This window comes from Megalops cyprinoides, chromosome 3 (assembly GCF_013368585.1).
Source record: "Megalops cyprinoides isolate fMegCyp1 chromosome 3, fMegCyp1.pri, whole genome shotgun sequence".
NCBI lineage: Eukaryota > Metazoa > Chordata > Actinopteri > Elopiformes > Megalopidae > Megalops > Megalops cyprinoides.
This window is the reverse complement of record NC_050585.1, coordinates 19,901,844-19,916,802: the sequence shown is the minus strand read 5'-3', so window position 1 is coordinate 19,916,802 and position 14,959 is coordinate 19,901,844. Positions and strand designations below refer to the sequence as shown.

General features: G+C 45.6%; 1 protein-coding gene across 1 annotated transcript in view; it reads left to right on the top strand.

Annotated features, from left to right (window-relative positions):
- LOC118774880 (protein numb homolog) overlaps positions 1-14,959 on the top strand; it is a 37,754-nt gene that overhangs the window by 7,077 nt on the left and 15,718 nt on the right. The gene's annotated exons all lie outside the window — the stretch shown is intronic.

Sequence of the window (14,959 nt, the reverse complement as noted above, 5' to 3'; positions counted from 1 at the left end):
CCCCTGACGGACAAAAGGCAATGCTTGGCAGGTTGGATTGACTTGTGTTGGTTTTAACAAGAATTAGTTTTATATCTCTGTGAGAAGGCAGAATTTCACCACATTTTGCTGTCTCTGTCGCTCAGAAGATTGGAGAAGTCTTTGAAGCCTCCCACACTTGTCCTTTGTTAGGATTTGTGGATATAATTTAGATGATCTTGTTGAATTGAAGCTTTTATTGTGCTAAAAAAACATAATCTGACTATGAACTTTGGGGAGAATTCCAAGAGACACTTGTAAGTGCCACATGAGAATGTCTAGGACAGTGACCCTATGCCATCTCTGTAATGGTTTGTTCTGGGAACATGGACATGAAGGTGCTGTCATCGGAGCCATTCAGGTACACACAGGTACTCAAAAAAGAACAAAAATAATGATGGATAAAAAAATTTTTTTTTTGTGAAAAAGTGCAGTCATGTTCAGTGGCATGTTATATTTCTTATTGACTCTTAAGCTACAGTATATGGCTGTTGATATAAATCATGTTGTTCGACCTTTCATTGATTCTTCCATTGCTCTCACAGGCCATGTGCCATGAGATATAGATTCATAAAGATATTCAAAGATAATGTTATTATTAGACATTCAATGTAATAAAATCTTATGGCTATGTAGGGGCATTGTTTTTGGGTAAACAAAGCACATTCACCCCCAGGTGTGTTGGGGTGGATGGAGTGAGGCATTGCCCTCTCGCAGGAGGGTGCGAATCTGTCACCCACTGCTGATACAGGGTCGTCTGTGTTTGCTCATATCACGGAGCTGTAGAATTTGGCGCTTGTAGTCAGACCCAAGTGAACCGGATGTGCTCCATCAGAGGAACCTCTGTGTTCCTGTGAGAGAGGGAGAACTGCCATCGAGGGTCCCGGAAGCTCACGCGACACATGGCAGCCTACATGCTTTAAAAATTGCATATATAAATGGTAGTGTGGTTATGTGTGATGTAGAGTACGGATCCTTATTGCATGCTTGAATCAGAATTAAGATTCTGGAACACTGACAAGACGTTTATTTAAAGGCTTAGTCAGGATGAATGAAAAACCTTGTTTGCTTGTTCACTGTTATTATTTTACAGATGAGATGGATATACCAATATATACACTGGTATGTATTCCTGCTCAGGGAAATGGTCCAAGTGATTAATGCCTGAATACATGGCTATTCATAAGGCTTGCACTTTTGCTGTAAGCATGTGTATAAGCCACGAACTAGGTGAAGACAAAAGCCAACCAGCTCAGAGGTAGGCAGAGTTGGAGAGAGATTAACTGGCAAGATGGAGAGAAAGAGAAATGGAGGGAGAGGGGAGAGGGGAGAGGGTGTGCCGAATTTAGGGGTACTGATTAAGTTGCAACTGTCAGACTCCTGATGGGGGTGGGTGGTGGGGGATGGAGGGGTCAGAAGGAGAGTTTGGGGGCATCTGTGTGGAGTTAGAGAAGTCCTCACAGTATTGAACTCTACATTATTCCCTTGTGGAAATCCTAGCGGTGTTGTGTCACGTGTTCTGTGGTTCTGTCACAAAAGCAGTTCATGCTCTCTGTGATGGTCGATTATGCATCGACTGCTGTGAAAACTGACACAAATGTTGTCCTCACTGGACCCCGGAATCCTATAGATTTTCTACCCTACTTTTCCTTTTGCCTTTAGCATATAGCATGAAAGGGTATCTTGCGTTTGAAGCAATATTCTTCACTTCAGAAATGAATCAAAATAAGGAATAAAAAACTGTGCTCTGCAGGAAACTCAACTGATCTAAATATGAATGTATAATACTTTCATAGGAAGGTTGTTGTGAGGCAGAAGAACTGTCTCTCCAGACTATTTAGCTGCATGTCCTCACCTCTATTGTCACACTTTCAGAGAGAGAAAGACAGGCTCATTTTTGAGGATGTGTTTTGCATCACACCAACTGTATCATCGCCCACTGAGTTGAAGCACAGCCTACAGAGGCTGAGGGAGTTCTGGCTAATTAAGGTGTCCTTCCTGCACAATGCAGCTAAATGAGTCAATATGTTTACCTCTCTGCCGTGTTTCATTGGTTAAAACAATTAAATGGAGGTCAGTGTCAAGGTCAGTGGGGCTCCTAGTTATTTTGGGGTTGGGGGGGGGTGATTTCCAGGTTTCTGATATATCAAATATCTAATGTTACAGTGTGGAGGGACACAGTGTTACAGTGGAGGGACACATCTCATTTGGGATTATGTGTAGTCATTTCTGTTGATGCACCTTGTACTGATATTACATCACTGTCCCTGTGCTTGTAGACCTGTTGGACTATATCGGTGATAGGCACTCACCAAAAACACCTCAAAACTGGCTGCTGTGCCATGGATGTAGTCAAGCAAGGAGCATGTGTACATGTTGTTGAAATTTCCTACAACAAACTGTGCAAAAATTTCTTTCTCAGAGATATGAAATGTCTTTGTCTTGGTAATGTATGTTGTGCATTGCCTGTGTAAACTGTTTTTCCAGTAGGGTGGTTTGAGAACCATGGACTCCCTGGCTGTACAGATTCTGTCCGGTCTGAGCATCCCCGCATCAGAGCACTGAACAGCAGGAGTCACAGCATGCCTCCCTGCTTCCCTGTATCAGACCATTTTATAATGGGCTGCAAATGGGATAGTCCTTTCCAAAAGTACAGCACACTCTCCCTCTGGCGGTGTTTGCTCAAGGGTGGGGTGGGGTGAGCAGGAGACAGGGGAGCAGTGGGGAGCACAGCTGGCGTTAACCCCTTCTCAGCCAGCTGCCACCACAAAAGGGCCCTGTCAAGTCTTTAGAGTGGAAGCCTGCCTGGGCTTATCCTCCCTCCCCCCAATGCGCACACACTCACACACACACACACACACACACACACGCACAGACATACACCATACACACATACACAAACACACAGACATATACGCATGCACATGCTGACAGAAGCACACAGACACAAATGCACACACACATGCACAGTGAAACACATACATACAGCCCCCCCCCACACACATGCGCTCACCCTCTTTGTGTCTCCTAGACCCATCCCAGCTGTTCCAAAGTTTGACTTTTGGGTGGGGCGGGGCTGAATTTCTGCTCCACCCTGATTAAACCCTCACAAACCCCCACCCCCTACAGAAACCCTCCCACACAGGAACAATAGCCCTGTCAGTCACACCAGAGTGTGGCTAAGCATTGACAATCTGGCTCCAAGGCCTTCAGAGAAGCCAGGGGTCAGGGTACTCCAGAGGCTGGCCTAGCAGGCCCGGGGGTGGGCAGTGCGGCCGCCGGCTGCTGCACCCCCTCTCCTCCCCTTCATCCATTGTTCTGACTGTGTTGCTCGTGCCTTGCTATTCACACTATTGATGGGGGGGAGGTCTGGGGGAGGGCCTCTGCCCGACACCCATTGTGCCTGACGCACGCTTACGTTTGACAGACATACTCCCAGACAAAGAGAATCAGGGTCGTTTCGATTAATTATTATCAGGCTCACGAAAAGACGAGACGCGGAGACCATCTGTGATTTGTTACTTTAATCCCCCTCTCACCCCTCCCCACCCCCCCACACCCCCTCCTCCATCCTCTCCCTCTTTTGTCCTGCCATACTTTTCGCCTTCTGCGTTGTTTTGATTTCTCTCCTTTTCAGAGCCTGAAAGGGAGTTAAAAAGAGTTTAGTGCCACTTCCTTTTCTTCTCCTCAAGCTGTTAACTGGAAGCTTTCAATCGCACGAGTGCCGGTGAGGAGTGCCATCACTCCGCGGTGAATGAGGACGAGAGCAGGGCTGCCGCTCCGAGCCGAGGAGCTGAATGCCGAGGCTAAGAAGCGGCTCCGCTCTCAAGGCCTCGTTTTCATAGTGACGGAGACAAACGCGTCCCTCTCACAGGCGGGCACCGTCAGCAAGTGGCTCACTCTCTCCGTTTCCTCTGAAGGTGGGGGGAACTATGCCGTCTGCGCGCCAGCCCGCACTTTCTAACACTGTCAGCAGATACCGAACCCTGCTGGGCTGCTCTTTGTAGACAGAAGGCTTTAAAGCAGGGGAATAAGTTGGGACTTTGAAATACACACCGGAGTTTTTTGTGCCAGATGCACTACATCATGTGGGTCTACCAATCAGTCCTTGATTGCTGCTGAAGGGACACTTCTTTTGCCAGTGTCTGAGTGCAGTCTGTAAAAACATCCAATGCTAGCTTCATGGGCAGCGTCAACACCTGTTCGCAAGTTATCAAGCAAACAGCTCTGTGAAACTGTCGGTTAGGCACCCCCCCCCATCACAACCTTGGTCAGGCCTTTCACTGCGATGAAATGCTTTTTGCTAACGACCTACAATGGCTCTCTCTGGTAACTCTTTGCTCTTGGGCAGTCCAGTTCAGGAGCTTGGGGTGTGTCAAAAGGCGCACTGGGGGATTAAAATAAACATGGAAATGAATGTTTAAACAATGATCTTCCATTTCACCTTCCTGCGTTCATTAATTGGCTTTAAGCCAGCAAACTGGGACAGGGAAAGAGATGGCAGTCTGGCGTGACTCTTACTGGCCCATGGGAGGGCCACTGGGACACCATTTCGATTGTCACAGCAGGAGCTGTTGGAAGCCCAGCCCAGTGTGATTTCGCATGGACATGTGCTGGCAAAGATTTATGGATTTCACAGCTGACTGTGCCTCTGGCTTGGCTCTCACCCAGCTTAGGGGTTTGCCAGAGAATGAGGTCTGCCGCACCCCTTATGGAGGGCTAGGGTGTGGTCTTAACGGGTCAGTGATAATTAGTCCTGCCATAAGACTAGCAGGCAAGATACTGTGTATAACATTTGACATGCTTACCCAGAGTAACCCAGACTTATACATTTATAGTGAACTGATCTGGGGTAAGGACCTTGATCCAAGCTACAACAGCAGCGCCCCATCAGGGAACTGAACCGCTGGCCTTTGGGTCACGAGGCCTGCACCTTAACGCTACACCACAGCACTGCCTGAAGCTGCTGCCGCTAAAAAGCCGGCTGTCCAAACAGAGCAGAGGTCACATGGCCGCAGCGGGGCCTGGCCAGGATGGGGGACGCCTGCCTGGTAAAATAAATAACAAGGTGCTCATCCTGTTCCTGCTTCTCTCTGGGACAGCAGACGGCCAGCAACCAAGTGTGTCCGGAGGTCAAAGGGCAAGCAGGCATTTTGTGTGTGTGTGTGTCTGTGTGTGGGGGGGGTTCTTTGCTCAGACCCCTCCCTGCCCCCCTTTTGTCAGCCGCTCACCTCCAGGCAGCTGTTGTGCCATTAGCATGACAGAGTGAGGGTGCCCCGTATCTCGTTTTTGTCCTGATGGACTCGTTTCCTGCTTTGGAACCATCTGTGCGCCTGTGGCCTGTGTTTTTACCTGGAGGGTCCTGCGCTGGAACAGTGGGAAGTGTGTGTGTGTCTGTGTGTCTCCCCCCTGTTGTTCAATGGGAGATGCAATTTGATCTTTGACTTTTGACCTGGTGTCCTGAAAATTGGTAGGACCAGTTCTATCCCCCAGCAGGACGGCATTAGTGTTGCATTTTGTCAAATTCCGAGAACAATCAGAGACTGTGAATGGAGAAACCTGTGTCTGATGGAATCATGGGTGCGCCTAAGAACAGAGGTTATAATAGTGGAGCTCATGCATTAAAAACACTGTTAGATTGCTCAAAATATTCTATTTAATATGAAATATTTATAGCAAATAAAATATTGATTTTATTTGAATCGTTTATTTTAACCAACATTCGTCACTGCAAAAAATGGTGTCTTATAAAGTCATACACTTCTACACTTTAATGAGAGAAAGGACGTCTTACATTTTTGTGAGAGCTAAAAAGTAGATACGTTTCATTGCTTTGATCTGGAGCCTGAAATCAGGAAAAAGTGGAAATGAACACAAAAAGCGCATAAGCATGTCATTATCTGCATCATCAGAACGGAGCAGCATGCCAGAATATGCTGATGAAACAGCAGGAGGAGCAGCAGAAAGTGAGATTTGCAATGCAAAGCTGCTATACTGCAGAATCACCAGCCGACTGAGTCACCACAGGCAGCCGAGTGGCGATTTAACGCCGCTCGAGGCACACAGTGGTTAACTCCTGACCGTCCACACTTAAAACAATCGAAGATGCCACTTAAAACTTCATGTAAACTTTATAACCAAAAGGCATACTGTATAATGCAAATTTGCATTACATTACATTATTGTCATGGTGCGTACACTACAGAGAGACTTACACAGTGCATCTAATTAGCTGGCATGAGGGGGTTGCACAAACAGGACACCACTACCTACATGTGAATGAAATGTATTAAAGGGTTACAGTGTGATTTTTGACATTATAATGCATCTGGAGCTTAATCTAGACTGTCTGAGCTGCTCTGGAGCACCGATTCTTTTTGCAGTGGGTGGAGAATATAGTTCCAGGTATTCTCAGGTAAGCAGAATCATGTGACTCCTCTGGGATGATACACTGCCTCTCCGCCTGTCTCTGATTGTCTCATTGAACCCAGCAGCCTTCGTCACTGGCCTCACAGATCCCCCTGGGTTGCCATGGGTGCCAGTTGCTAGGCTGTGGAAGGAGGATGGGGTTGTTTTGGCAGGGTGGGGGTGGGTGGGTTTGGATTTACGTAGATGAGGAGAGGCAGGATGTGACGTGTCTGTCCGATTCAGCGCTGTATGTTGAACTTGACAACAGCAGCAGAAGTAATGTGGGGAGGAGGAGATCGCAGGCCGAGCCCTTCTCCCTGTTCCGGTCATAAGACCTAGAAACAGCAGCAGAGCCATGCTGCCTGGATACGCAGCTGCTCTCTGCTCCTTACCCTCACCATCTGACAATGTGCCATGCAGTGACTTGAATATTAACATCAGGAAGCACGCCCTGAACCCAGCTCCCATTCCTACCTACATGCCTACATTTTAAAAAAATATATGTTTTTATCCCATTAATTTGTATGTATGCACACTAATCCCTTTCTGTTACATTATCGCATTATAATAAATATATTTTGTGTGTGTGTGTCAGGAGCAATTCCCCTGTTGGGTGTTAGTCTGATAAGTGTAGTATCTATACTTATCAATAATTCTCAATATTCTAAGAGAATGCATATTGAAATGTTACATTGTAAGGAGAGGATAGTGGATAAATGGTTTGTCTCTGGTTTCTCTACGCTGTATGATTTAAATATGTTTTTAATACAATCCATCAGTCAATTAATTATTACATCAATTCATTTTATTTCGTGTAGCTCCCTTTGCATTTAGACTGTTACATTTTGCTTTCCCCCGTGTAAGCAGGCAGGGATGAGGGCGTTTGGAGGAAATGACTGTTGTCACAACGTTATGTGGCAGAGTTTTCTAGGTCGCAGGCTGGCTGTGGTTCAGATTATCTGCACACGCGATGCCATGCCCCCCGGCCCTGCCGCTCTGCGATTCCTCTCTCAGGGCACCGCGTTTGTAGGGCGGACAGTGTGAGAGAAGTAGAGTAGGGTTATGGGTCAGCCTGCTCTGAGTAGTAAACACAGCAGACACACATTTCTGGTGGTGTGATGGGAAGGGTTGGGTACTGTGCGGCGAGCAGAGTTTTAGGCTGCTAGAGATGTTGATCAATCACACGATTTCTAGAATACAGTTGTGAGCATACCTGTATTGGAAAGGTTGGAAGTGGTTGGTCAGGTGGAAAAGTGATTGGGTGGGGTTAAGATGCATTTGGCTAGCTGACACAGTTGAAAGGGACCCTCGCCCTTTGTCCGAATAAAAATCTATAGAAATCTAGAAATCAATAGCAACTCATCAGAAATTAAGTGGGTCAAGGGTGAGTGAGCATCATACACTGTATGCAGGTGCACAGGTGTTGGCACTGCCCTGTCAGGTGCATGGCTCCATCCACTGATGGTACCCGTCTCTGCAAGGCCGATGACGTCACCGCCCTGTAACTCGACCAGAAAAAGCCGTTGATTGATTCAGTGTTTCTGCAAGAATGGATTTGGGAAGTGTCATGTTCATCTGCGTGTTTTTGTGGAGGCCTGATGAAGGTTGCGCACAACTGCTCACACTCCCTGTGTCTTCCTCCTGTGAGCAGAGTGGGAACATTGGTGTTGGGATGGGCTGGAAGATGTCTAATTTAAATGACTGAAATTAGATGTGATCACGATGATCAGCCTCTCAGGTTGAATGGAAACCAGCATCATGCTGATGGACCAGTGCTGCTTGTCTGTTTTGTGTTGCCTTCAACAAACGCTTGAGAGGAGATCGTGCGCATCCGAGCCAAGAGGCAGATTGCAGTTCTAACTGGGTCAGAGTAGAGAGGGCCCCTCCAGCAAACCCACTGATCCAGCCATCGGTGGTCCACCTGTCAGTGGGAGTAGACCAAGAACAGCAAATGAGAATGTGGTAGATGGAAGGGTTAACAGAGGTCCTACCACACCTGCAGCAGCTGTGGGATATGAGCAGTGCTGCCCCCTGTTGCTTTGCTGGAGTTAGTGCACTTGAAGGAGAATTCTACCAAATGAATACACCAGTATTCACAGCTGAATACATACACATATTTAACATGTGCTCAACATATATTTAACTCATTTTTATACATGGTCAGACATGCAGGCGTAAATGTACACACCCCTATTATTAAATGCGTATGGCAAAGATCTGTAAAAATTTGACCGTAGCAACCCCCACCCACCCAAAAAAATCTTTGTTGGCTCAATTTAAATCTCACCATCACATGTGTTTAGTTGGACAAGATCTAACCCCAGAGCTTTACAGACTTAAAAAATGTCCCCAACACAGAACTAGGAATTTGCAGGACATGGACACAAGTGATGGGTTTTATACAAATTGGCTTTAAATGTGTGGACTGTAAGGAAATGCCTCCAGCACAGCACAGAATCGGCTGAAATGCTGTTGAAGTATCCACCACTAATCAGTGTTCGTAGAAGCATAGTCTTCTATGTTGTGCAGATGAGTTTAGCTTGGACTGTCTCTCTTGTGTACATTTCCCCAAAGACCACATAAACCACAGGCATTTCCCCAGCTTTCTGTGACTGTCTGATTGGCAGATGTGCTTTTACAGATTTGTTTACAGTTTATACAGAGCACTCCATACAGATTTCCATGCTAATTGTGTTTTATTTAGAAAAAAATAACTATCTTTCTGTTAAGCTTTATTTAACCAGAAGGTAGGTCAATGCCAATAGGGAATATAGGTAATTATCTAGCCAGTCAGTTGGGGGTAATGATAGATTGAGAGAGCCAGTGAGTCCGGATGTTGGCTTAAAGCCTTACCTGAAACGCGGGTACCTCCGACAGCATAGTGTCCCCATCGTTGGACTGGGCCAGAAATTGGTTTTCAACTGTACTGCCATTCGGCTGCGCCAGCCCACAGTCCACCTGTAAAGAGCCGGTGGCAGTTATTGTTTTCAGGGTAGATGACCTCACGAGGCCCCACTGCATCACTTTGTGTTGATGCAAACGTAACACAATGGTGTTGACAGCACCTGCATTCGAGCCAAGTGCTCTTCAGCAATGGCTGCGTAGAAAACCCTGATGGATGTCAGTGAGTTGTGCCGCAGACTTGTAGAATGCTATGCCATGTGTAGAACTCAACAATGGATGTCCTATTCAGGTACAGGTGTGGTGGTCTCAGCAGAAGTGTTTCATCTCTATAAAACACCACTTACAGTGATTGTTGGCAGCTACAGTGATTGGCAGACCGCCACAAACATTATTTACAAGGACAGCGTTCTTCCTTTAAACTGTGACATCACCGTCACCGACACAGGTGTAGCTTAACACAAAAAAGGCAAAGTGAGTCAAAAATAAGAACACTGTAGATATTTTAACTGATGTTTTCCACCATACACAAACCAGTGGGAAAAAACATAGGACCCAGTGGTTTGTGATGTTATAACATGGGTTTATTTGAGGTTATGAGAGTGTAGTCTGGCCAAAGCTCCCGCAGTGACGTCTCCGCAAACGCCGCACAAACCACAGGCATTTCCTCTGACTCAGGCGGTACCCGGCGCAGCCAACATGAAACATTCTCATGACGCTGCTGTGACGTTTTAGCACCAGCGTTCATAAGAAAGCTTGAATTCATAAACTGCACAGCTCTTTCTGATCACAAAAAAGTGTAACCCATAAAAATATATTGAATTATAAAAGAAACATGCTCACATTAAATATGTAATATCTGAAATGGCTCATGATAACTCATGTTTTGTAGCAGTGCACAGTATTAAACCTGTTCAACTTGTTTGTGTAAATTCAGTGGCTGTTTACCATGAAGAGCATCCATTGAGAGCTTCTACAACAATGCACAAGAATGTTGTATTTTTCCATTGTGTCTTTTTTTAATATTAGTGATGGCATGAAGAGATAGGGAATTAGAGGATGGATGTGGAGCATTGATTTGAGACTTTGAGCAATGATGGAGACTTGAAATGTGCAGGAAAGCTAGTACTTGTTCTAATTATATTTGTACTGTACATTGTGGCCACAACAGTGTCTTTAACTGAAACTAGACAATATCGTCGACAGGGTAAAGCTGTAAAATTTGCCAGTACTTTTAAATGTAGATAGAATGTTTTTGCACGTATAATATGGAAAAAAGAATTGGATAATGAGAGGCAGCCTAGTTAACTCGCATAGAAAGACTTTTCTTTAAATGACCAATATTAAACACATACAATATGACAGTAAAAAGGGGTGATAGCAGACACTGTGGACGGTTCAGTTACAGCACTCTTCCTTTTGGTGTAAAAGGTACTCACATGGTGAACACCCATACACGTCCACACAACATATTTGCAATGTATTGACTGAGTTAAAACAGATATTCTCTAAAATATACTCTCAAAATATTATTTTTATGTGGGCACAGAGTGTGCATTAGAGTAAACAGAGTCATAGTTTTGTATGAGACTTGGCAGCAATGGTACTAATGGCAAGAGAAGGAAACAAAAGTGATTATCTGATTTTGGGAGCTTTGTTGCACATTAGTGCAGTCTTAGCCTCTGTGAGGTCATTGTGTCCCATAGCAATACCATTAATAGGCTTAGAAGCAGACGAGTCTGAGTGTCTTGGCTTACAGTGAATTGACAGGCTTATCTGTGGGCATTACACAACAATATCAAGCGGGCCACCTAACGCTCCCTCTGTCTCACTCTGTCTGTCCCTTGTTGAATTACTTTACATCTGCAGGTGCCTCAGCTCAAAGAAAGAGAGATGGCACAGATGCAGATTATTGGGGAGAGGAGGGCTCGTGGGCCTCGTTTGTGTTAGAGCGCTAAGCGGATGAGATCACCGGGAGAGGCCAGGGTGTTGCGAGACTCCAGGAATGCTGGGAAAAAAAACTGTGGGGACAGGCAGGATCACAGATGAGAAGCTGAAACTGTGGTAGTGCTGTCCAGGTCGCGCGTCCACACTCCCGTTCTCTCTAGCTTTCCCTGTCTCACTCTGACAAGGTCATTAGGAGCATCCCATAAGTAATGCTGACATCTGTGACTTTATCAGAATTTGGTATTGCATCATGACAATATCAGAATATCCTTTGCCGTATTCGATTTTTTGTCAAAGTTTATCTTTTAAGAAGAGGTGAAATCTGTTTTTCCTCCTTCGGCCCTGGTGAAATTTAACTGGAGATCTGCGGTATCGCTGGGGCAATATATAAAAAGGCCTTTTTTTCTCAAAACCTGTTTCAAACACAGCGAAGAGTTTCTTTTGGCACGATGAACTGCGATAGTGGAATGGAGGAATTAAGGTGAGTTGATTGTGTTTTAAGATACAGGAAATGCCATGGTGATCACTTTTTACTGTGTGCTAAATTGAAATAATTTATTTCACTGCTAAATAACTGTAAATTAGGGATTGTTTTAGGGTGGGTTTTGCACTTGAATTTGGGCTGATTGTGCACTCTAATACCAACGCTTGCATCTAAAGAATGGGGTACTTGGTCAGTTCCAGAAAGATATGGCATATCAGTTCCTGTCCCCTTAACAAGTTGGCTTCACCAACAGATTAGTAGGCATACATATTTTTAACGGTCTATCTTTAAAATATCAAATTTGATGCAAAATGTTTTAAAAACATTTTGGAGCAGTGGAATGTTTAATTTTGACCTTTTCATTAAAATTAAAACTGTGGAAAAAATGACTTTGTTTTCCAGAAAGATGAATAAATTATGAGTGAGCGTTTTCCAGGAGACACGCTTCAGCGTGCTCTCAATGAGGCAGCCCAGATTCAGATTTAAATCCGCTCGGGTTGTTTGTTCGAGAGACCCGGCTGATTAAACTGGGTGGAGAGGCAGGGCTGAAAGGAAACCGACAGCATGTGAACTGCTCCCAAGGTCCCTGTGGTCCCCGTTTAAGGTAGCCTGGCACCCGGGAGGCCTTAAGGAATTCACCAGCTGTTCTTTATGGGTAGCAGCTGTGTATTCTAGCAAAATCTGGGGACAGAGAAGGTCCTCCTTAACTGCTTGAATCCTCCTTCTGATATGGGATCATTTGTACACCTCTCCTCTGTACAGTTACCCCCTCACTGTCTCTTCCTCTTTTCCTGTGATGGCAACACTCAAACTCACCACATATTCCTTGCGTGTTCCCAGGATGAGAATCCCTCTTGTTCTGAGAAAGTCCTTCGATTGATCATTGCAGAAATTTATTACATTTGCCTAGCAGACATTCTTGTCCAGAGCAGCTTACACGCTATCTGTTTATACAGCTGAATATTTACTGAGGCAATTCAGGTTAAGTGCGTTGCCCAAGGGCGCAACAGTAGAGGCCTGCCTGGAAATCGATCTGGCAAATCTTTGAGTTTGATTCCTGCTCCTTATCTCTACATCACACTGCTTCAAGGCACACTCATACGGCCACTTCCTTTCTTTGAATTCCTGAACTTTATTTGGAAGACACATTAGCTAATAATATAGAAAGGCGGAATGGTGGTTCCACCAGTTGCCAGTACATGACAGTGAAAGTAAATAAGTGGTAATTAAATGAGTGGCTGTCGGTAAAGGGAGCTTTGCTGCTCCCGATTTCAGTCCTCACACATTGCTATTGTTGCAAAACATTGTAACTCATTGTCTGGTAAGCAAATAAAACCATGAGAAGTCTGATTTTTTTTAAATTATTTTCTGAGGGTATTTTATGAGGCTTTAGGGAGCTAGCAGCTGCAGTGAACTAGAGTGGGTGTCTGAGTCTTTGAGCTTTAGCTCTGGTGAGGGTGGGTTTTGTTGTACTGTAGATGAACTCATCATTCTCTGTAGCTGGGTTGTCTGATGGGAGAGTCCTGGAAAAAAGAAGGATTACTTGAGGTTCCAAACAAACACCCCTCCCCAATCCCCCTGCCTTTGTTTTCCTCCACAGTTTTGCAGACTTGGGTATCCATTGATCTTCTTTTGGGCGTGTTGTCAAACAGGTTCCTTTTAAAGGGGGCGAAGAGGAGGGACTTAAATGAGTGAAACGGGAGACAACACCCCCCCACACACACACACACACACAAGGTGGTGAGCGTGAGGTGTGGGTGTGCTTCCAGAGACGAGCGCTCCTGCTCAGTGCTCCTCTCTCCAGGAAATGAGGTTCCAGGAACAGAGCCTCACACCGCCGTGCACTGGGGTTAATAATACAGAGCTTCCGCGCCGTAGTTCTGGGTACTACCACAACGCTCTACCTCCCAGTCCTGTGCTTTGAGCTCAGGGGCTTCCTGGAAGGCCTTCCCTTGTGTAATTACATTGATGGCTCGAGGGATCAGGTTGCCAGGATGGACGGTGTGTGTTTATGCTGTGTGTTGAGCAACGGCGGCGATGCAGAAGTTACACAAGGTAGAAAAGGCACTGCCAGACAAGCCCAAAAAAGCATGTTATAACACGGTATAACACTTTTATGTCCCATTAGGCTGTTGAGCGCAACATTTTGACTTGCTGATATTTTGATTATCCTGCATTTGGCGATCTGATCCATTCCGTGTTTCATTTTGTCCAATTTTTTTCCCTGTGTTCACACCATGATGGTGTGGTTAATTAGCTCTTAGTGCATTTAAATTTGGAAAGTTATCGGCGATACTGTGGGCAGTGTGGCTCACAGAACTTGGCGGCTTTCTAATGTGTGGCCAGATTGCGAGCTGTTTGTGTGCATGCTGCGTTCACACACACACACACACACACACACACACACACGCACACCCCTTTGCTTTGCTCATAGCGGTTTACCTCTCTGGGCTCATTCCCACGGTGCTGTGTTTTAACCCCTCCCGGTTAACATGACCTCAGAACATTGCTGTGCATCTGTGTGCACATTTCCACATGTATAATTACAAGCCTGGGTTGTTTTTCTGGCTGATCCGTTTGTATTTTTGTTCTCACTGAGCTTGGAGCAGTGTTGGTTTCTGGGTGCTTGCGTTCTCTGAAGAGGCAACACTGCCTCCTCTGTTCTCAGAGTGAATGCATGAATACTTAATACCGGTTGTCGTCACTTGGTTTTGGGCCAGGGGGCTGTGATTGGGATCTTATTTGTTATGTTATATTTTTACCTGTTATCTGTTCGCACATTACCTGGCAGAATGGTGCAATGTCAGCGCTCCGCCTGGGAACTGAACCTACAACCTCAGGTCAGGTTACGAGCAAAGCTCCCCAATTTTAACACTTAGATTCCGCCCTAACCCAAGTTAATCTTTAACGTCGGAGCTTCACTTTGTATTACATATCTGCTGATGCACTTACTAAGAGTGGCCTAACTTGCATTTCAAATGTCATCCATCCACACTGTACCCCTGGGAATTTACTAAAGCAGCTCTTGGTGAAGGTTAAAGCAGCAGAAACCCACCTCATCTGAGTTTTTAGCTACCCAGGTGATAGGTGATGGGTAACGGAATGGGGTGGGGCTGGGAGGGTGGTAACGGTGCAGAGATGTGGCTCAGTTTTGGCTGTTCTGTGTTGTCAGGGAGATAGCCAGGGGTTGGCGGGGGTAAG